The following is a 23,175-nucleotide window of genomic DNA, read 5'->3' on the forward strand; positions in this document are numbered from 1 at the left end:
CTACGACGGCAGGGACTCTCTTGGTTTTGTTTCCTACCACATCCCTTGTAGGCACACAAAGATATTTTGCTGATGAATGCTGTATAATGCTCATGTGGAGAAAGTGTCATTTCCCAAAGTGGAACGCCTCTCTGCCACTGTGTGTCGTCTTGCTGGGATGGCAAATCCAAGTCACCTGCCATTCTGCTATAGAAACCCATGTGGTCCCTTCACTGGTCACTTTCTCTCCCCTCTCCCAGCCAAGGGCTTGACATGTGATCTACATGTAGCTGGTCAGTATATCTGTCATGGCACCGCACATCTCAAAGGCAGTGACACAGGGTAGAAAAACGGCTAAAGCCACTCTGGCAGTAGCTCCAAGGCAGGACTGTTGAGCAGTTCCTACTATTGACCGTCCCCCACAAAGGTGCCAGATTCCTGTCTGTTCCAAGACTAAGTCTCCATCCTCCCTTGAATCCTGTCGCTTCTCCCACACAGGAAACGATGTTCAACATCACTAATTATTAGGGAGGTGCAAATCAAAACCCCAATTAGCAATCACCTCATGCCTGTTAGAATGGCTATTATCAAATAGGCAAGAAATAACAAGCGTTGGTGAGGATGTGGAGAAAAGGGACCCCCTCATACAGTGTTGGTGGGAATGTGATTCGGTGTTACTACTATGGAAACAGCATGGAGATTCATCAAAAAATTAAGAAAAGAACTACCAGGTGATCCAGCTATCACACTTGTGGGTATTTATCCAAAGAATTCTAAAGCACTAATTTGAAAAGATATATGCACCCCTATGTTCATTGCAACACTGTTTACAATAGTTTCAGTCATGTGAGATGAAAAAAATTATTGAGATCTGTTGTATAACAATGTGCATATAGTTAACAATACTATACAATACACTTAAAAATTAAGAGGGTAAATTTATGTTATGTGTTTTTTTACCACACAAAAAAAGAGCAGGGCAGGGCAGTGTTTTAGTAGGTATGTTTAAAAAGTAAGGAGAAGGGCTTCCCTGGTGGCGCAGTGGTTGAGAATCTGCCTGCTAATGCAGGGGACACGGGTTTGCGCCCTGGCCTGGGAAGATCCCACATGCCGCAGAGCAACTAGGCCCGTGAGCCACAACTACTGAGCCTGCGCGTCTGGAGCCTGTGCTCCGCAACAAGAGAGGCCGCGACAGTGAGAGGCACGCACACCGCAATGAAGAGTGGCCCCCGCTTGCCGCAAGTAGAGAAAGCCCTAGCACAGAAACGAAGACCCAATATAGCAATCAATCAATCAATCAATAAATCTTTAAAAAAAAAAAAAAGTAAGGAGAAGGAGGAAGAAGTCAAAGAGGAGGAGGAGGAGTCCTTGTCTCTGCCTATACACAGACATATGTTTAAAATTTATAAACACGGTTTCCTAACTCCTGGATGTCTCTGAACCTTTATATGCTGCTGTGCATTGGGACTCTGGGACCGGGAAATCTGTGGAAGCAACCCAAGTGTGGCATATAATACAATGAAATATCCATCATCTAAAAAGAAGGAAATTCTGACATATACTACTACAAAGTGGATGAAACTTGAGGACATTTTGCTAAGGAAAATATGCCAGTCCCAAAAAGACAAATACTACATGATTCTACTTGTGTGCAGAGCTTAGAACAGTCAAAACAATAGAGGCAAAATGTAGAATGGTGGGAGAGTGACATCAGCAGCATGGCAGATTGAAAGACTCCCTCTGTCTCTCCCTTTCACTCTACACCCAGTAGACCATCTACAACTCCACAAAGATACCTCTGCCCAACAAGGTTCCAGAGAATTCCACACGTCTGTACGTCTGAAGGTGGGTGGAGTGGAACACATAGAGGAGGTGGAACCAGGGAACCTGGAGGTGGTGTCGGCGGCCCTGGCCTTCTGGCTAGGACGGCTAAGCCCACAGCACCAGAGAACCTGGTAGCATCAGGGGCGGCGGTGCATATGACTCCAGCCTTCAGGCAGCAAGGCACCTGTGGCCACAGGTAACTAGGGAGCAGTGGCAGTGGAGCCTGGGACCCATTCTTCCAGCTGCTGAGGTGCCCACAACTCTGGCCCCAACTCCCATGCCCCACAGTGGTGGAACCTACAAACCTTACAACACTTGACACAGCAGAGGTGCCCCCACTATCCTGGCTACCTCCTCACCCTCACACACCCACAGCAGCAGCAGCAGAGCCTGTGAATCAGGGGATCTCAGTCATGGCAAAAAGAGCTCACTATCCAAGTGCCCTAGGCAGTGATGCCAGAGTCACTGAGAGCAGCTAGGTACCTAAGACCCCAGAGGCACAAGAAGCAACAGCAAGGGCACAGGGCAACACCTCTGACAGAGGCTGTGGACAGTGGAAAGTGCAAACTTTCAAATATGAACAGAAGCAACTCAGGTAAGAGAAACCAAAAACTTGTGCTATAGCGCCACCTACTGAGAAACAAAAGAATGGCCTCTAAATTTTTACCGGATGATTCTTTAGAATCAAATAAAAATGCTTTTGTTATTTCAAACGCACCAGCAGAGGGACAACTCATCAAGCACCATGAAGAACCACAGTAACACCGTGCCACAAAATGAAACTTACAATTCTCCAAAAACCGATCTTAAACTGATGGAATATTGTGATCTAAAATTCAAAATAACTGCCAGAAGAAACTCAATAAGATACAAGAAACTCAGAAAGGCAGTGCAATGAGCTCAGGAATAAAACTAATGAACAGAAGGAATACTTAACCCAGAAGAGTGAAATTCTAAAAAGAACCAAACAGAAATTCAGGAGCTGAAGAACTCAGTAAATGAGATGAAGAATGCATCAGAAAGCACTGGAAATAGAGCAGACCATATGGAAGAGAGAATTAGTGAGCTCAAAGATAGAAATCTAGAAATGATATAAGTAGAAGAGGAAAGAGAAATAAGATATTAAAAAATGAGGAAATTCTATGAGAGATATTCAATTCTTTTAGGAAGGGCAACATTAGGGTAATGGGTGTCCCAGAAGGAGAAGAGAGGGAGAAGGGATCAGAGAGTTTATTTAAAGAAATAATAGCTGAGAACTTCCCAAACCTGGGGAAGGAACTGGATATATAAGTTCATGAAGCTAAGAGAACACCTAATAACCTCAATGCGAAAAGGCCTTTTACAAGACACACTACATTAAAATTGTCAAAAGTCAATGACAAAGAATTTTCAAGGCAACCAAGGAAAAAAGGATGGTAACCTACAAAGGAACCCCTATTATGCTATGAGCAGGTTTGTCAGCAGAAACTCTGCAGGTCCGGAGGGAATGGAATGACAGTCTCAGAATACTGAAAGATGAAAACTGCCACCCAAGAATACCCTATCCAGCAAAGTTATCATTCAGATGTGGAGGAGAAAGAAAGACTTTTCCAGACAAACAAAAGCTGAGAGAATTCATCAACATTAGACCTATCTTACAAGAAATGTTAGAAGAAATTCTACCAGAAACAAAAAGGCAAAACTACACAAAACATTGATTAAGGTGATAAATAGACAATCAGAAAATTGCAACTCTGTATCAGAATTGGTTTTTAAACACTATATTATAGCATAAAGGTTAAAAGAGGGGAGTAGAAAAGTAACTATAGCTACTTCAATTTGGTAACATACTCACAGAATAAAAAGGGATAATTTGAGACAAGAAAAACACAAAAGGGAAAAAGGAAAGGACAGAACCTATATAGGTAAATGAACATAAGGTATTATCAGCAGAAAAAGAACTATTTTATTTATGAGACATTTTATAAAAATCCCATGGTAGCCACAAAATATAAATCTAGAGAAGAGACACAAAGCATTAAAAAAGAAGAAACTGAGAAAACATCATAAAAAACCCACCAAACCAAAATGGCAGAGAGAAACACAAGGAAAAAGCAACAGTGAAGGTGCACAGCAACCAGAAAAGATAAAATGGCAGTACTAAGTCCTCGTCTATCAATAATCGCCCAAAATGTAAATGGATTGAATTCACCAGTCAAAAGACACAGAGTGGCTGGATGGATTACAAAACAAGATGCAACTATATGCTGCCTCCAGGAGACTAACCTCAGCTCTAAAGAGAAACACAGGCTAAAAGCAAAGGGATGGAAGATGATACTTCAAGGAAATGGAAGCCCAAAGAAAGTGGGTGTAGCCATACTTACATCTGACAAAATACACTTAAAGCCAAAAAAGGTAACAAGAGACAAACATAGACAGTATATAATGATAAAGGGGACAATTCATCAAGAAGACATAACAGTAATTAATATATATGTATCTAACATAGGGATACCAAACATATTAAAAAAGTGCTTAATAGACCTAAAGGTAGAAATTGACAGCAACACACAATGGTATGAAACTAGAAATCAACTACAAGAAGAAAGGTGGAAAAATTATAAATATGTGGAGGTTGAACAACATGCTATAGAACAACTACTGGTTCAATGAAGAAATCAAAGGGGAAATAAAAAATTACCCAAATACAAATAAAAATGAAAATACAACACACCAAAATCTATGGGATGCAGCAAAAGCAGTACTCAGAGGGAAATTTATAGCAGTACAGGTCTACCTCAAGAAACAAGAAAAATCTCAGATAAACAATCTAACCTTGGGCCTTCCCTGGTGGCGCAGTGGATAAGACTCCACACTCCCAATGCAGGGGGCCTGGGTTCGATCCCTGGTCAGGGAACTAGATGCCACATGCATGCCACAAATAAGAGTTTGTATGCCACAACTATGGAGCCCGCGTTCCTCAACTAAGACCTGGCACAACCAAATAAATAAATAAATAAATAAATATTAAAAAGAAACAATCTAAACTTATACCTAAAGGACTAGAGAAATAAGAACAAATGAAATCCAAAGTCAGCAGACAGAAGGAAATAATAAAGATAAGAAAAGAAATAAATGAAATATACCCTGAGAAAACCATCATTCAAAAAGAGACATGTACCACAATGTTCATTGCAGCACTATTTACAGTAGCAAGGACATGGAACCAACCTAAATGTCCATCGACAGATGAATGGATAAAGAAGATGTGGCACATATATACAGTGGAATATTACTCAGCCATAAAAAGAAATGAAACTGAGTTATTTGTAGTGAGGTGGATGGACCTAGAGACTGTCATGCAGAGTGAAGTAAGTCAGAAAGAGAAAAACAAATACTGTATGCTAACGCATATATATGGAATCTAAAAAAAAAAAATGGTGATGAACTGATGAACCTAATTTCAGGGCAGGCATAAAGATGTAGACATAGAGAATGGACCTGAGGACACAGGGTGGGAAGGGGAAGCTGGGGCGAAGTGAGAGTAGCATCGACATATATACACTACTGAATGTAAAATAGTTAGCTAGTGGGAAGCAGTAGCATAACACAGGGAGATCAGCTCAGTGCTTTGCAATGACCTAGGGGGGTGGGATAGGGAGGACGGGAGGGAGGCTCAAGAGGGAGGGGATATGGGGACATATGTATGCATATGGCTGATTCACTGTGGTGTACAACAGAAACTAACACAGTATTGTGAAGCAATTATACTCCAATAAAGATCTATTAAAAAAAGAGGAATAAATGAAATAGAAGCTAAAGAGACAATAGAGCTATTTTTTAAAAAAAGATAAACAAAATTAACAAACTTTTAGCTAGCCTCGCTAAGCAAAAGAGAGAATTCTGTGATAAATAAAATCAGAAACAAAAGAGGAGAAATAACAATGAATAGCACAGAAATATAACAGATTATAAGAGAATATTATGAACAGTTATAAGCCAAAGAAATTGTACAACCTAGAAGAAATGGACAAATTCTTAGAATAATACAATTTCCCAAGACTGACCCATGAAAAAATAGAAAATCTGAATAGACTAATCACTAGTACCAAGATTGAAACAGTAAACAAAAAGCTCCCCCAAAACAAAAGATCAGGACAAGACAGCTTCACAGGTGAATTCAAAGAAGATTTAATACCTACCCTTCTCAAACTCTTCCAAAAAACTGAAGAGGAGGGAACGCTTCCTAATTTATTTTATGAGGCCAAAACCAGACAAGGACAACACACAAAAAAGAAAATTACAGGCCAGTATCTCTGATAGACACAGATACAAAAATCCTCAACAAAATATTAGCAAACCAAATACAACAATACATTAAAAGGATCACACACCATAATCAAGTGGTATTTACCCCAGAGATGCAAGGATAGTTCAACACCTGCAAATCAATCAACATGATACAGCACATTAACAAAATAAAGGATAAAAACCACATGATCATCTCATATGCATCTCAGATGCAGAAAAAGCATCTGACAAGATTCAATGCCTATTTATTATTAAAAACTCTCAATAAAGTGGGTATAGAAGGAATGTATGTCAATGTAATAAAGGCCATATATGATAAAACCACAGCTAACTCAATGGTGAAAAACTGAAAGCTATCCCTCTAAAATCAGGAAGAAGAATAATATGCTCACTCTTGCCACTCTTACTCAACTTAGTATTGGAAGTCCTACCCAGAGCAATTAGTCAAAAAAAAAAAAAAAAAGACATTCATATTGGAAAGGAAGAAGTAAAACCATCACCGTTTGAGGATGACATGATTTTATATACAGAAAACCCTAAAGACTCCACCAAAAATCTATTAGAAATAATAAATACAGTAAAATCAACATACAAAAATCTACTGCACTTCTATACATTAACAATGAGCTAGAAGAAAGAGAAATTAAGAAAACAATCCCATTTACAATTGCAAAAAAGGAGATGTAAGACCTGTACACTGAAAACTATAAGACATTATTAAAAGAAATTAAAGAAGACAAAAATAAATGGAAAGATATTTGTGCTCTTGGATTCGAAGAATTAACATTTTCTTAGGTGATAAGGACATTTTTATAATCTACACATTCAATGCATTCCCTATCAATATCCCAAGGACATTTTTCACAGAAGTAGAACAAAATATTCTAACATGTATGTGGAACCACAAAAGACCCTGAATAGCCAAAGCAATCCTGAAAAAAAAAGAACAAAGCTGGAGGAATCACACTCCCTGATTTCAAACTGTATTACAAAGACACGGGAATCAAAACAGCATGGTATTGGCAGAAAAACAGATACATAAATCAATGGAATAGAATTGAGAACCCAGAAATAAACCCATGCATATATAGACACTAATATTTGACAAAGGAGCAAAGAACATACAGTGGAGAAAGGATAGTCCCTTCAATAAATGGTGTGGGGAAACCTGGACAGTCACATGCAAAAAATAAGACTAAACCACTATCTCACACCATACACAAAAATCAACTCAAAATGGATTAAAGACTTGAATGTAAGACCTGAAACCATAAAACGCCTAGAAGAAAACATAGGCAATACGCTCTCACATAGGTCTTAGCAATATCTTTTTTAGCTATGTCTCCTCAGGCAAGGGAATCAAGAGCAAAAATAAACAATCAGGACTACATGAAATTAAAAAGCTCTGCACAGCAAAGGAAACCATCAACAAAATGGAAGACAACCTACGGAATGAGAGAAGATATTTGCAAATGATATATCCAATGAGAGGTTAATATCCAAAATATATAAAGAACTCATACAACTCAACAATAACAAAAAACAAACAACTTGATTAAAAAATGGGCAGAGGAGCTGAATAGACATTTTTCCAGCGAAGACATACATATGGCCAACAGGTACATGAAACGATGTTCAACATCACTATTAGGGAAATGTAAATCAAAACCCCACTGAGATACCACCTCATGCCTGTTAGAATGGCTATTATTAAAAAGTCAAGAAATAACTATTGGTGAAGATGTGGAGAAAAGGGAATCCTTGTGCAGTGTTGGTGGGAATGTAAATTGGTGCAGCCAGTATGGAAAACAGTATGGAGATTCCTCAAAAAATTCAGAATAGAACCACCATATGATCCAGCTGTCCCACTTCTGGGTATTAGCCAAAGAATATGTGAACACTAACTTGAAAAGATACATGCACTTCTATGTTCATGGAGGCCTTATTTACTATAGCCAAGATATGCTAACAATCTAAGTGCCCATCAACAGGTAAATAGATAAAGAAGATGTGGTATATATATGTGTATATGTGTACACACACACACACACACACACACACAGACACAACGGAATACTACTCAGCCATAAAAAGATGAAATCTTTCTATTTGCAACAACATGGTGGAACTTGTTATTATACTAAGTGAAATAAGTCAGACAGAAAAAACAAATGCTACAGGATTTCACTCATATGTGCAATATAAAAAAATAAACATAAGATAAATGAACGAACCAAACCAAACAAACGTGTAGATACAGAGAACAAAGTAGTGGTTGTCAGAGGGGAAGGAGCACAGGGGAGGGTGAACTAGGGAAAGGGGATCAACTGTATGGTGACGGGTGGAAACTAAATATTTGGTAGTGAGAACATGGTAGGGTATACAGCAGTAGAAATGTAATGTTGTATACATGAAAGTTACATAATGTTATAAACCAATGTTACTTCAATTTTAAAATGAATAAATACATTCAGCAGGATAGAAAAGATTGAAGTGTATCACATGTATTCAATTCATGAAACTCTTATTTCCGTTTCACTTACATGCGTGTATAAGTATGTGTTAGGTCATTATGTAAAATGTACTTCTTATTCGGGTTGTGGTTTAAAAGGTTTGAAGGCACTTGCTCTGGGAGCTGCTCAAGGAGACGGCTCTGAGATAACTTAGGAAACAGAGGACAGTCCTAGGAGACCAGCCTGGCCTGCGTCTGTCTGGTTTCATCCAGTACTCTGACTTCTGGCCCTCCGAGCAAGCCTACCTCCTGGATGAAGGATGCACCCTCAGGCCCGGTGCCTATCAGCAGAAGTCCCCCACAGGCACTAGTATTGCATGCAGCTTTTCTTCCTTTACTGAATGGCAACTAGCTTTCATGAGCCTGGCTTTCTCACCCAGGTGGAGCTGCTGCCTCAGAGTAAATATCTTCAGGACCACCATGTGTTGGGTGGGTCTCCTGTGCTTTGTGAAACTTAGGGACAGAGGCCCAAGGGGTCATTCCTGATGGCCAGGAAGGGGTCCAGTGCTGCAGCTAAACATCCTCTTCACCTTCCCCTCGGCCTTAACTCTACCTGTTCTTGTTTCTTAACTACCATCTCCTCCTAAAAGCCTTCGTTTTCTCTCCTTATTTTCTGCACCATATTTTTGGCTTAGATTCTGTCCAGTTTCATACTTTTAAATATATCACAGGATGCCCTCTCTTTGCTAGGCATTGTTTTTTTGTGGTATAAACCTTGTTTTTTCTCAGGCATCAGACTCTTGTGAGAAAGGCCTGCATGCCTTTTAAAAATTCTTCACCATGCTAGGCACTTAGTAGATGCCTAGTAAATACTCATTGAACTGAATCAAAATATAGGCTCAGATTTGTCAAATAAATAAGGATCACACCTATTTAGATTATGAGCATGAGTGCTGGTGCAGCCACTATGGAAAACAGTATGGAGGTTCCTCAAAAAACTAAAAATAGAGTTGCCATATGATCCAGCAATCCCACTCCTGGGCATATATCTGGAGAAAACTATAATTCAAAAAGATACACGCGCCACTATGTTCATAGCAGCACTATTCACAATAGCCAAGACATGGAAACAACCTAAATGTCCATCAACAGATGAATGAATAAAGAAGATGTGGTATATATACAAATGAATACTACTGAGTCATAAAAAAGAATGAAATAATACCATTCACAGCAACATGGATGGACCTAGAGATTATCACACCAAGTGAAGTTAGAAAGACAAATATTATATATCACTTATATGTGGAATCTAAAATATGACATAAATGAACTTATCTACAAACAAACAGACTCACAAACAGAACAGACTTGTGGTTGCCAAGGTTGGGGGGGAGGGGGAGTGGGGGAGGGTTGGATTGAGAATTTGGGATTAGCAGATGCGAACTATTATACACAGAATGGATAAACAACAAGGTCCTACTGTAGAGCACAGGGGACTATATTCAATGTCTTGGGATAAACCATAATGGAAACGAATGTATATATATGAATAACTGAGTCACTTTGCTGTAGAGCAGAAATTAACACAACATTGTAAATCGACTGTACTTTAATAAATTTTTTAAAACAGAGGATGAGTGCTTATTTCTCAAATTTGGGCTGAATAAAATCATGATAATGAGTAAGAATCATAATAATCACCATTCATTGATTGCTTACTATGTGCCAGGACTGTGCACGTGCTTTATATGTATCATTTAGTTTTGATCCTCACAACAGCCCTAGTGTGTTACAAATTATGACCATCGTTGCCATTTTGTCAGTGAGGAAACCGAAGCTTACAGAGGCTGGGAGACTTGTCCAGTGTCACATCACTGGTAGGCGGGGTGAGCAAAGACTCCAATCCAGGCTGTGAGCCCCAAAGCTGGGGGCTCCATCATCATTTAGTGACAAGTAAAGCAAGGCAAAGAACTCAGCTCTTACAGTCATCACAATCACGATCCAATATTCATGGACCGCAAATCGGACATCGCCATTTGATCCTGCACAGTTGCTTCCTGAAGGAATTACTTACCCTCAAGCTTACTTGAATTCGTCATTTGCAGAGTGGGGATGACGCTATAAACTACCTCCAAAGGGTTGCCATGGTTAAATGAGATGGGTGCGAAGTTCTCAGCCCTGTGCCCGGCCTGCAGTGGATGCTGAGAAAATAGTACCTGGTACCTGCTGTCTGGTTATTATGGAATGGCCCATCCAGCCCTGGGCCTGATTCCATGATATGCAAGTGGCCTTGATAATGACAATCACATCAAGGTAAAAATGACTACAAAAGAGGCCTTCAGTAGAGACTTTTGTCCAAAGATGAGAACTCCATCTTTTTTTAAGTGATAAAACCATGACTTACTGAAGTTAAGGAACCTTCTGGAGGCTTCATGCTAATAAGTGATAGAACCAGGTCTGTTTGATCTGTACTTTTGTTTTTGTGATATTAAACATGAAGTTAATGTTGCTACTTGGAAACTCTTTGGGACACATCGGATTCATAATTCTTTAAAAAGTTATGCTTATCTAGTACACAGTGCAGAGATAACAAACCCTCCTGAAACTGTTGGTGGCATTCTTATTTTAGTATTTAATAATCATTAAGCACTATAAAACAGAGACAGAATTATAGGGCATGAGTGCAGCTGTGGCAACATTGCTGCTATCGACCCCTTTTCCACGGGAGACCCAGTTTATGTGAAATATGAAAATGTCCTCACAAACTTCGTGGGCAAAGAAATACTAGACCTATTAAACTAATAAAAAATCCAAAGTGGGCACCACCAAAGCTGAGATCATTTCAGGAATATTATTAAGGGCAAAATAATAGCTTTAAAGCAAAATTATGGAGATTAGATGCCAGACTTTTTGGAACAGCAAGTATAATCACTGACTTGTTCTACAGGGATGAAGTCGAGATGATTTATCTGAACATTGCACAAGATTTGGAAATGTCTGGTGTCCTTTACTTCCCCCTCACCGTGAGCATGCTTCATGGTGATTCAGCCTCATTTCTGGCTTGAGGTGTCGTGCATTTTTCCATGCGTGCCTGAGTTTCTCTTTTCAGGGTGGTTTGAGGATCTGCTCATGAAATATGTTTATGGATCATTTCATGGGAAAAGGCTCGGGCTGTTTGCATCGAGTTCTAGTAGGAGTAACCTGAGTTCTGAGACTAGTGGGGTGAGCAAAGGTCAAGGGGCAGGGATTCTCTTTGCAAAAAATCGACGTCCTTTTCTCTCTATAGTGCTCACCTGGGTGGGACATTCTGCTGACCTCAGGTGTCTGGGCTCACAGGTGTGTTCTCTGCCCTGGGAAGACACAGTTCCCTCAGGACATCATGTTTCTTCTTTAGGGTCTCCTTTTTTGGTCTTTTTCTCATATAAGCCTGTGATATCTGTGACCTGATGTGATACTCAGTTTCCTGTCTCTGGTCATCACAGGACTTCCTGAAGGCTGGGGATTAGAATGAAGACTGACCATGAAAAAGTGTGTTCGGCCTTCAAGGTGGCTTTGCAGGTGGCCTGAGGACCACGGGGGCTTCTCCAGGGACACTCAGTGTTTACCAGCGCAGTGGATTCCTCAGGGACTGGGGATGGAAGGTCCAGCTCGGTGCTGTGCTGTGTCATCGCCCCATGTTTTTGTTATTCCCTGTGAGCTGTGTGGGGACAAGTTGGGGCAGAGGCTAAAGGGCTCATAAATTATTACCAACATGTTCCAAGTTCAAAATGGCTTTCACGTAACATTGTTTCTCATGAAAGGGAGTCTGGAGATTCTAATCCCCATCCCCCAGGGGATCAACTGAGAATCCCCCATGGGAAGCAAGAGGTTGCTGAGGCTGGTGGTTGGCAGTGCTGGAACCTGCCTTCTGACCCCAGGACCCCCTCCACCCCACAGGCCCATCTCCCTCCAGGAGCCCCTCCACCCCACAGGCCCTCCTCCCTCCTGGTGAAGCAGCGGGAAGGAGGGGGCAGATGTTCTGGGCCCCCGACACCGGTTGCTACTCTCCTGGAAGGGGAGTTGGCTCCTGTGAAGATGGGCGTTCACCGCTAGTCCAGCTGGGCCCAGCGTTTGATGGACAGCAACAGTCTGCGTTAGGGTTTCTCAAGAAAACCCCAAAGTTCTGTCACTCGTAAATGCACATTTCAGTCAACTGGAAATTTTACAACAGTTCCCCTTAGGCAGTTTAGTTTTCTTGGAAGCTGTTCAGGATTGGGATGTTTGGACTCAGGAGCAGTCTGGTAACCAAGGCTCTGGCAGGAGAATGTTCCAAGAGGCCCCAGCGGCCCCTCCCTCTACAAGGTGTGCCAAGGCAGCCCTCAGTAACCCATGGCCTCAGACCCTGCTTTGCTCTGGTTACACATCTCCTGAGAGATGCTGGGGAGGATCAGGGCAGGGATGATTCTAGAAACCCCATCATCTGCTCCAAGAACCCTTCCAACACTCTATTGAGGCAATATATAAATAAGACATCAAGAAAATCCATCTCTATTATTTGCCTGGAAATAAAGTCAAAAAGCTCTCTAATACTTTTCTTCTCTGCTTCCATATTTTAGTAGAAATCCTATTTTTAACATCTGCCATGGTTTAAAAAAAATTTTTTTTAATACCGTGCATTTAAAAAAAATTATTTATTTTATTTTACTTATTTTTGGCTGTGTTGGGTCTTCGTTGCAGTGTGCAGGCTTCTCATTGTGGTGGCTTCTCTTTGTTGCAGAGCACGGGTTTCAGTAGTTGTGGCTCACGGGCTCTAGAGCGCAGGCTCAGTAGTTGTGGCACACGGGCTTAGTTGCTCCGCAGCATGTGTGATCTTCCTGGACCAGGGCTTGAGTCTGTGTCCCCTGCATTGGCAGGCGGATTCTTAACCACTGCACCACCAGGGAAGTCCCACCATGATTTATTATTTTGCAGCAAAATAAAAATTACGTAGCTCTTTTAGTTGATGTGGACACCCATAGGAATTCACTTTTATAGCATCAATAATTGTTTTCCTCCAAATCAATCTTTTGAACAGAACAGTCCACAAAATATTTCCTACAGAGAAAGAAGTAGGCACATCTGATCTCTTAGCATGTTCTGGGAGTGAGTAGAATTGACTGGAGCACTGAAAAGTAAAATCTGCATTTATTCCACAACAATGGGATGTGAGGCAATGATGTATTTTTAGATATACAGTAGTCACCCCTTACCTGAGGGGGATACATTCCAAGACCCCCACTGGATGCCTAAAGCCTCGGATAGTACCAAGCCCTATATATACTATAATGAAGTTTAATTTAGAAATTAGGTACAGTAAGAGATTAACAACAACTAATAACAAAATAGAACAATTATAAAAATATACTGTAATAAAAGTTATATGAACGTGGTCTTTCATAAGAATTGGGTTAGCCGAAAAGTTCATTCCAGTTTTTCCATAACATCTTACGGAAAAACTGGAATGAACTTTTTGGCCCACCCAATATCTTATTGTACAGATTTAATGTCTTTTCTATCTTAACTAAGCAGTTACGTGCTGTGGCCATATCTTTTACAGTTTGAGGTGGGACAGCAAATCTAGCACGAATTTCTTTTTTCCTTCTTCACAATGTCATGGACAGATTTGTTCTTACGGTAGATCTTGGCAACTTCAGCATATGACTTTTTCCCTTCCCTTATTAAGTAGAGAACTTTCACATTTTCACGTAAAGGAAGCACTTTACAGCTTCTCTTTGGCACATCCAAATTGCCAGCATCCCTCCTCTGGCACCCTGGGGCCATTATTAGGTAAAATAAGGGTCACTTGAACACATTCGATCTGATAACAGAGCTGGCTACTAGGTAACTAATGGGCGGATATGCTGGACAAAGAAATGATTCATGTCCTGGGTGGGACAGAGCTGATGATGTGAGATTTCATCACACGACTCAGAATGGCAAGCAGTTTAAAACTTATGACTTGTTTATTTCCAGAATTTTTCATTTAATATTTTTGGATTGAGGTTGACTGCAGGTATCTGAAATCGCAGAACGTGAAACCACGGATAAAAGGAGACTACTGTATCTCCTTTATTACCTGTGGGCTCCTTGAGGGCAAAGGGTGTGACTTGCTCGCCACTGTGTCCTCAGCATCTGGCACTGTTTATTGATTGGCTTTAAATCGAGGAAGAAAAAGCTCTGTCTTTGTTATTTGAAAGGTTTGTTCTAAAAGACCCAGGAAGACTATTCTTAAAAGGAAAGCAGCTTTTTGAAAACACATCTCCAGATACTGAAATCACTGAAAGGCACCTTATCATTTCCTTGCCAGTCAGAACCAGTTATCTGTGGATGCCCAGGCTTGCAGGCAGAGACTTCGTAATAGTCACGGGAGCCAACCAAGTCCTTCTGCCCCAGAGCAGGGGGGCAGTACAGAGCTTCCTCTTGAGACTTGAGGGAGCAACTTTACTGAGCCCAGTGTGTGCTAGACATTGTTCTAAGTATTTTGCATACATTATTCCACTTAGATCATCACCAACTGATGAGGTAGATATTCCACGCCTCCTTTTATAAATACAGACGTTGAGGCTTAGTGAGATTAGCAATTATGTGAGCAATTTTGCTCACATGTCTTAGCAGACTCTCTGGTTGCAAGTCACAGAGACCAAATGGGGCTTAATCTTGCAAAGGAACAAAGGTAGGGAGGGGCAAGGAGGGTTATTTTAAGGATCCTGGGATGTTTTGCTGAACTCAAGGGCAGACTTGCCACTAGACTCAGGAAGGTGTTGAGTCCGAATCTGGAAAGTGCTGGGAACCCAGGGAACACACCCACGATTCATCTTTCTCTCCTCCTGCAGAATGGTTTCTTTTTCTTGGCAACCTCATCCTTGTAGAGAATACTGGCCGCCCCGCAACTCAAGTCGTAAATTATAGGTCCAGGCACTTGTAAAACCTGATTGTTCCTCTGTCTCGATTCTAAACTCCTTAGAGAGACACATGTGTCTTCTTAGAAGGGCCTGGAGCCAGGCACACACATATGGTTGCAAGAATCTCTCCACGTGTAGAAAGACTGAGAGACAGATTCTAGACAAACAATGGAAAGATCATGGGATGGGCAAACACTAAAAAAAATACCAGCTGTATACCAAGCTCACACAACTAGTAAGATTTAAATTCCTGTCTATCCAACTCCGTTTCAAACAGACTTCGGGCTTTTTCTACTCCTATGATGCTTTTAAAAAACCTGTTTGATACTTTCTTTTTTATCCCTTTTAGCCTCCCAAGAAGGCTATCAGTTTAAAAACCATGTGATCTCAATACTCGCAGAAAAAGCATGTGAGAAAATTCAACATACATTCATGATAAAAACTCTCAAAGTTGATATAGAGGGAACATATCTCAACATAATAAAGGCCATTTATGACAAACCCACAGCTAACATCGTACTCAATGGTGAAAAGCTGAAAAATTTTTCTCTAACGTCAGGAACAAGACAAAGATGCCCACTCTTGCCAATTCTATTTAACATAGTATTGGAAGTCCTAGCCACAGTAATCAGACACAAAAAACAAATAAAAGGCATCCAGATTGGAAGGGAAGAAGTAAAACTATCACTGTTTGCAGATGACATATTATATATAGAAAGCCCTAAAATTTTTACCAAAAAACATCTAGAGCTCCTCAATGCATTCGGTAAAGTTGTAGGATAGAAAATTATTGAAGTCTATTGCATTTCTATACACTAATAATAAAGTATCAGAAAGAGAAAGCAAAAAAAAAAAAAAAATCCTAGTTTCCATCACATCAAAAAGAATAAAATACCTAGGAATAAATCTAACTAAGGATGTAAAAGACCTGTACTCAAAAAGTTTAAGACATTGATGAAAGAAATTGAAGATGACACAGATGGAAAGATATACTGTGTTTGCAGATTGAAAGGATTAATAATGTTAAAATGACCATACTACCCAAGGCAATCTACAGATTCAATGCAATCCCTATCAAAACACCAATGGCATTTTTCACAGCACTAGAACAAATAATTCTAAAATTTGTATGGAAACATAAAGTCCCCAAATAGCCAGAGCAATCTTGAGAAAGAAGAACAGAGCTGGAGGTATCATGCTCCCTGACTTTTGATGACAAAGCTACAGTCATCAAAACAGTATGGTACTGAGAAAGACACATATCATATAATATCACTTATATGTGGAATCTAAAAAAGGGTACAAATGAACTTATCTACAAAACAGAAATAGAGTTACAGATGTAGAAAACAAACTTATGGTTACAAGGGGGTAGGGGGAGGAATAAATTGGGAGATTGGGATGGACATATACTATGTATTACATATACTATGTATTAATACACTGTATGTATTAATAAAATAGATAACTAATAAGGACCTGCTTTATAGCACAGGGAACTCTACTCAAATCTCTGTAATGGCATATATGGGAAAAGAATATAAAAAAGTGGATATATGTATATGTATAACTATTCACTTTGCTGTACACCTGAAACTAACACAACATTGTAAATCAACTATACTCCAATAAAAATTAAAAAAAAAAAACCCAGTATGGTACTAGCACAACAACAGACACATTGATCAATGGAACAAAATATGGAGTCCAGAAATAAACCCATACACTTATGATCAATTAATCTATGACAAAGGAGGCAAGAATATACAATGGGGGAAAGACAGTCTCCTCCATAAGTGGTGCTGGGATATCTAGACAGCTACACGTCAAAGAATGAATAGAACATTTCCCACACCACATACAAAAAGAAACTCAAAATGGATTAAAGACCTAAATGTAAGATCTGAAAACATAAAACTCCTAGAAGAGAAAATAGGCAGAACACTCTTTGACATAAATTGTGGCAATAATTTTTGGGGGGTCTCCTAGGCAAAGGAAACAACAGCAAAAATAAATAAATGGGACCTAATTAAACTTAAAAGCTTTTGCATAGCAAAGGAAACCATCAACAAAACAAAAAAGACAACCTACTGAGTGGGAGAAAATATTTGTGAATGATATGACTGATAAGGGGTTAACATCCAAAGTATATAAACAGCTCATACAACTAAGTATCAAACAACGCAATTTTAAAAATGGGCAGAAGACCTGAATAGACATTTTTCCAAAGACATACGGATGGCCAACAGACACATGAAAAGATGTTCAACATTGCTAATCTTCAGAGAAGTGCAAATCAAAACTACAATGAGGTATTACCTCACACCAGTCAGAAGGGCCATCATGAAAAAGTCTACAAATAATAAATGCTGGAGAGGGTGTGGAGAAAAGGGAACCCTCCTACACTGTTGGTGGGAGAGTAAGTTGGTGCAGCCACTATGTAAAACAGCAGACCCTCCAAGCTTCACATAGCTTAGACAATATGTCATAAGACTCTTAACCACCCCCTATAGATAACACCTCTGATGTATGGGTCACTATAACAGTTGCCTAAGTTGTTTCTTAGGAACTAGTTCTTGCCCAACTCAAACTGGCCAAGACCACCCACCATTCATCTGGGTCTGTGTGATGTCCACCTTTTGACATCAGAGGGCAGAAAACTTCACCCTCGGATCCTGCTAATGCTGCCGTTTTCTGAACATGCATCCTATGAAGCGTGATGCTCAGTTGCACCTGCGCAGAACAACAATCACCTCCCCTGCACCTCTGACAACCCCACACTCCTTACCCATAAATATCCCAAGCCCCTCGCCTTGAAGGAGGCAGATTTGAGACGTATTCTTCCATCTCCTCACTTGGCTGTCTTGTGAATAAACCCTTTCTTTGCTACAAACATTGGCGTCTCTGTTTGGCTTCCTGCCTGTTGGGCAAATGAACCTGGTTTGGTAGTACTTTCCTCTATAAAAGCAAGCTTCCCTCCTCTGTTCTCTGGACTTGCCTATGGTTTGCCATATTTTGCATGTCCTGATTGCGATTCTCTGCTATTCACAAATAAACACATTTTGCTGGTACTATAACTGGCTCTTTTGTTTTTTTTTAAGGTCAGTATTACATGATGATCAGAAGGGTAATCCCAAGGAGACAAACCCCTGAGAAATTAACGAACCCTGGAACCACGTGAGGCGCTCACTCAGGCCCTTTCTGCCTCTGCTTCTGTGAGTTGTCTTTTTCCTTTCAGTAAGTCTCCTCTCAGATGGGAGCTCCCTCCTTTAAACAGCTCCCTCTGTTTACAGGTTTTGTCCTTTCTGGTGAGCGCTTCTTTGTTTTTTTTAAAAACTTTTAAAAATTATTTATTTATTTATTTATTTTTGGCCGCGTGGGGTCTTCGTTGCTGCGCGCCGGCGGCGAGCGGGGACGACTCTTTGCTGTGGTGCGCAGGCTTCTCATTGCAGTGGCTTTTTTTGTTGTGGAGCACGGGCTCTAGGCGCGCGGGCTTCAGTAGTTGCGGCACACAGGCTTAGTTGCTCCGCAGCATGTGGGATCTTCCTGGACCAGGGTTCAAACCCGTGTCCCCTGCATTGGCAGGTGGATTCTTAACCACTGCGCCACCAGGGAAGTCCCTCGTTTGTTTTTTGAACCTCTGGTTTTGAGTAATGGAATCCCAATCTGCTAAATTTTCTCAGGAGGGTCCTCCTTCTGGGACTCCAGCAGGTTTTATGTTTAAAAAATTATACACCTTGGGACTTCCCTGGTGGCACAGTGGTTAAGAATCCACCTGCCAATGCAGGGGACACGGGTACCTTCCCTGGTCCAGGAAGATTCCACATGCTGCGGAGCAACTAAGCCCGTGTGCCACAACTACTGAGCCACTGCTCTAAAGCCCGCGCGCCTAGAGCCCGTGCTCCACAACAAGAGAAGCCACCGCAATGAGAAGCCCGTGCACCACAATGAAGAATAGCCCCTGCTCTCCGCAACTAGAGAAAGCCCACGCACAGCAAGGAAGACCCAATGCAGCTAAACATAAAATTAATTAATTAAAATAAAATAAAAAAGATCTCTAGAGTATATTTTTAAAAAATTAAAAAAAATTATACACCTTTAAAAAATATCACATGTGGAATCTAAAAAAATAATACAAATGAACTTACTGACAAAACAGAATAGATTCACAGACATGGAAAACTTATGGTTACGGAAGGGAAAAGGGGCTGGGGGAGGAATAAATTAGGAGTTTGGGATTAACAGATACACACAATTATATATAATATAGATAAACAACAAGGACATACTGTATAGCACAGGGAACTACAGTCAATATCTTGTAATAACCTATAATGGAAAAGAATTGGAAAAAGTATATATACACATACATATTATGTATATGTATATATATACTGAGTTACTTTGCTGTACACCTGAAACACTGTAAATCAACTATACTTCAATAAAAACCCAAACCAAACACAAAAGGAAAAAAACCCAAAAAACTTATACACATTTTAAACTAATTGGACCAGTCTAACCAAAAACAATTTAGAACTCCAATTGCCATTATGGGGAACTTTTGATCTCCCCAGACTTGCTTCTCTTAGAACCAAATTAGAAGACCGAGGCTCTAAAATACAACAAACTGAACGGGACGCCTGTTTCAAACGCCTGTTTCAACTGGTACCTTGAGGCTGCTAAGCATATTCGGGATACTAAAATTGCCTCTTTACAAAATACCATTTCTAAATTAATCAATGTGAACAAACAATTGAAGACCAAAAAACCTTTGCAGCTTCTTTTTCCCCGTCCCCGTCCTCTTTGTCTCCAACCCCACCTCCGTCATACCCTTCTCTTCCTCATTCGAATTCTCTCACTGAACTTTGCTTTTTCTCCAAACCTCTCCCTACTTCTTCCTCATCTGAACCCATTAGAACCTGTCGCATTAAAATCAGACCCTCTGAAGATTCTAATGCTAAGCCCCTAATTTTCAATGCCCCTGCCCCATGGACTAAGGCTGAACTACAAGCCACAAAGATTTTCCTAGAGTAGAACTAAGGATCCCCCATATATTTGCCGAGGAAATTAATGTAGCTGTTCAGACTTACCGACCAGGTTTCTCAGACTTATACCATGGAGCTCACATGCTTGTTGGTGAAAGCCAAGCCCAAGATTGGATGAAAACAGTGCATTGGGATAGTCCTGAGAAATCTCTAGAACTGCAAATGAAAGCTCAACCCCCTGCCTTGATATAGGATCAGGCTCGGGCAAACTTAAATGACTTCACCTGGCTTTCCCAAAAACCTACTTATTGAAATAAGATTCAGCCTTGCACCCAGACACCCAATGAGCCTGTCCATGATTATTGTAGCCAGTTCCCAATTATTTTTAAGGAAAATTCTGGCCTTTCTATGGATGTTGTTTGCACTTGGGTAGCCTTCAACTCTGTTTATTAATGGGCTGAACCGGGATCTTTCCCTTCTAGTTAAAAGGACCAGGATAGAATGGGAAACCATGTTCCCTCCTAATTGTCAGTAACGGGACTCTGGGCTTTCCCCAATCCTTCCTCTTAACCAGCTTGGAGTGGGATGAATCTCTCTCCGTCCTTATTGATACCAGAGCTACCCTCTCAGTGCTCAATCCCACTGTTATTTACATCCCTTGCCTGGGAGTACTAAAACGGTTCAAATAGTGGGGATCTCTAATAAATTTAACATGTTCCTATCTCTAAACCTGTTCCCTTTTGTTTAGTTCATCTAAGAGATACACTTTTCCCCTTTGTTCCTCCACCCCTACTCATTTATTAGGTGGAGATTTCTTAAAGAAATATTGTCTGGAATTTCTTCCTCCCCAAAAGGGGAGCTAATTCTAGAATTTGACAGTAGTGTTACCAAGCAAGGGCTTGCTGCCAGACATGCATAGAAGTCAATTCCATGGCACCAGCTTTTGAAAAAGAAAGCTTTATTGTGAGGTTGACCGGCAAGCAGATAGAAGGCAGGGCTCAAATCTGTCTCCTTGATCCTGGGTTAGGGGGTTAGGGGGTTAGGGGAATTTCAAACTTGGCAGAAGTTGATTGGATAGCCTCAAATCAGTACATGTATGATAATCAAGGTACTTAGGCTGCTGGAAGCCAGATTTTCCTTATTTTAGGAACTCTCCCTTCTTACAGCCCTCTGGGCAACATTTCTATTTTTTGAGTTCCATAGACTGAAGATATTTGGTTCTGGGCTCGTCCTGGAGACATGGGTTCCCATCTTGCACGTGCACAGTGCTGTGTCTATAAAACAACTTCAGGCCTGATTAATCACCAACCTGTTTTAAGAAAGCAAAACCAGTTTAAGCCAGTCAACGTTTTTTTTTTTAAAATTAATTAATTAATTAATTAATTTATGGCTGTGTTGGGTCTTCGTTTCTGTGCGAGGGCTTTCTCTAGTTGCGGCAAGTGGGGGCCACTCTTCATCGCGGTGCGCGGGCCTCTCACCATCGCGGCCTCTCTTGTTGCGGAGCACAGGCTCCAGACGCGCAGGCTCAGTAGTTGTGGCTCACGGGCCTAGTTGCTTCGCGGCATGTGGGATCTTCCCAGACCAGGGCTCGAACCCGTGTCCCCTGCATTAGCAGGCAGATTCTCAACCACTGCACCACCAGGGAAGCCCCCCAGTCAACGTTTTATGTGCTATTTCAGTAGCAACCAAAATAGCCTACAAGGTGAATCCAATGACCCTTTGGATGATATAAAGTTACCTGGATCCTCTAGTTTATTTCAATAGGTAAACAACTTGCTTCTCTGCTTCCCTTCTCAGGCCTCTTTGCAGGACAGCATTTACCTGTTAAAATTTTTAGCCTTAAAGGGACACAAAGTCTCCAAGGGAAAATTGCAGTTTGTTCAAACTCAGATTTCATAGTTGGGGCACCTGATCTCAAAACAAGGGCTACATTTAGATCCAAATAGGTTTCATGGCATCCTGAACTTCCCCAAACTCAAAACTAAGCTTGGGCTAGCTGGCTACTCTTGAAATTGGAAAAGCTTGATAAATCCCCCTGCCCTTGGCCTGTGAAATATTTTGCTAACAGCTCTTTCTCGCTGTAATAATCTTAACACTGCCACCCTTCTTCCCTCCTCTATGGACAATATTCCTCATGACTGATTCTGACAGATTACCTCCTGACCCCTGTGATGACTTATAGGAAACTCCTTTTGGATAACACTGACTTTTTGTGGGTTTACCAATGGTTCTTATTTAAAAGGTGAACACGGTAAGTATCATGCTGGGTATGCTCTTGTAACTCTTTTGAAGCCATCAAGGCAGCACCTTTGTCCTCGGCTGCGTCAGCCCAATAGGCTGAACTGTACGCTCTTGCTTGGGCCTGCGTTTTGGCCGAAGGTAAAGCTGTAAATATCTCTACAGACAGTAGATATACCTTTGGAGTAGCTTATGACTTTGGAACGCTATGGAAAGAGTGAGGCTTCCTCACTTCCAGTGGGGACCAAATTTAAAATGGCCCTTATGTTCAGGAATTATTAGATGCCATACTCTTGCCAGGGAATGTAAATTGGTGCAGCCACTACGGAGAACAGCTGGGGCACATCCCTCACAGCCCCCCACGTTAATGACCATCATGAGGGCAGATTTTCCCTTGAATAAACTAGCAGGTGGAGCCGTTCTGGCCTAAGGATTAGCAATCACTAGCTGGGGCTGGGAGCAAGTAGGGTGTAGGGGAAGC

General features: G+C 40.9%; 1 pseudogene; it reads right to left on the reverse strand.

The window, feature by feature from the left end:
* LOC133104240 (chromobox protein homolog 1-like) overlaps nt 1-12,216 on the reverse strand; it is a 38,641-nt pseudogene extending 26,425 nt beyond the window's left edge.
* Between the last annotated feature and the right edge of the window lie 10,959 nt (nt 12,217-23,175).

This window comes from Eubalaena glacialis, chromosome 13 (genome assembly GCF_028564815.1).
Source record: "Eubalaena glacialis isolate mEubGla1 chromosome 13, mEubGla1.1.hap2.+ XY, whole genome shotgun sequence".
NCBI lineage: Eukaryota > Metazoa > Chordata > Mammalia > Artiodactyla > Balaenidae > Eubalaena > Eubalaena glacialis.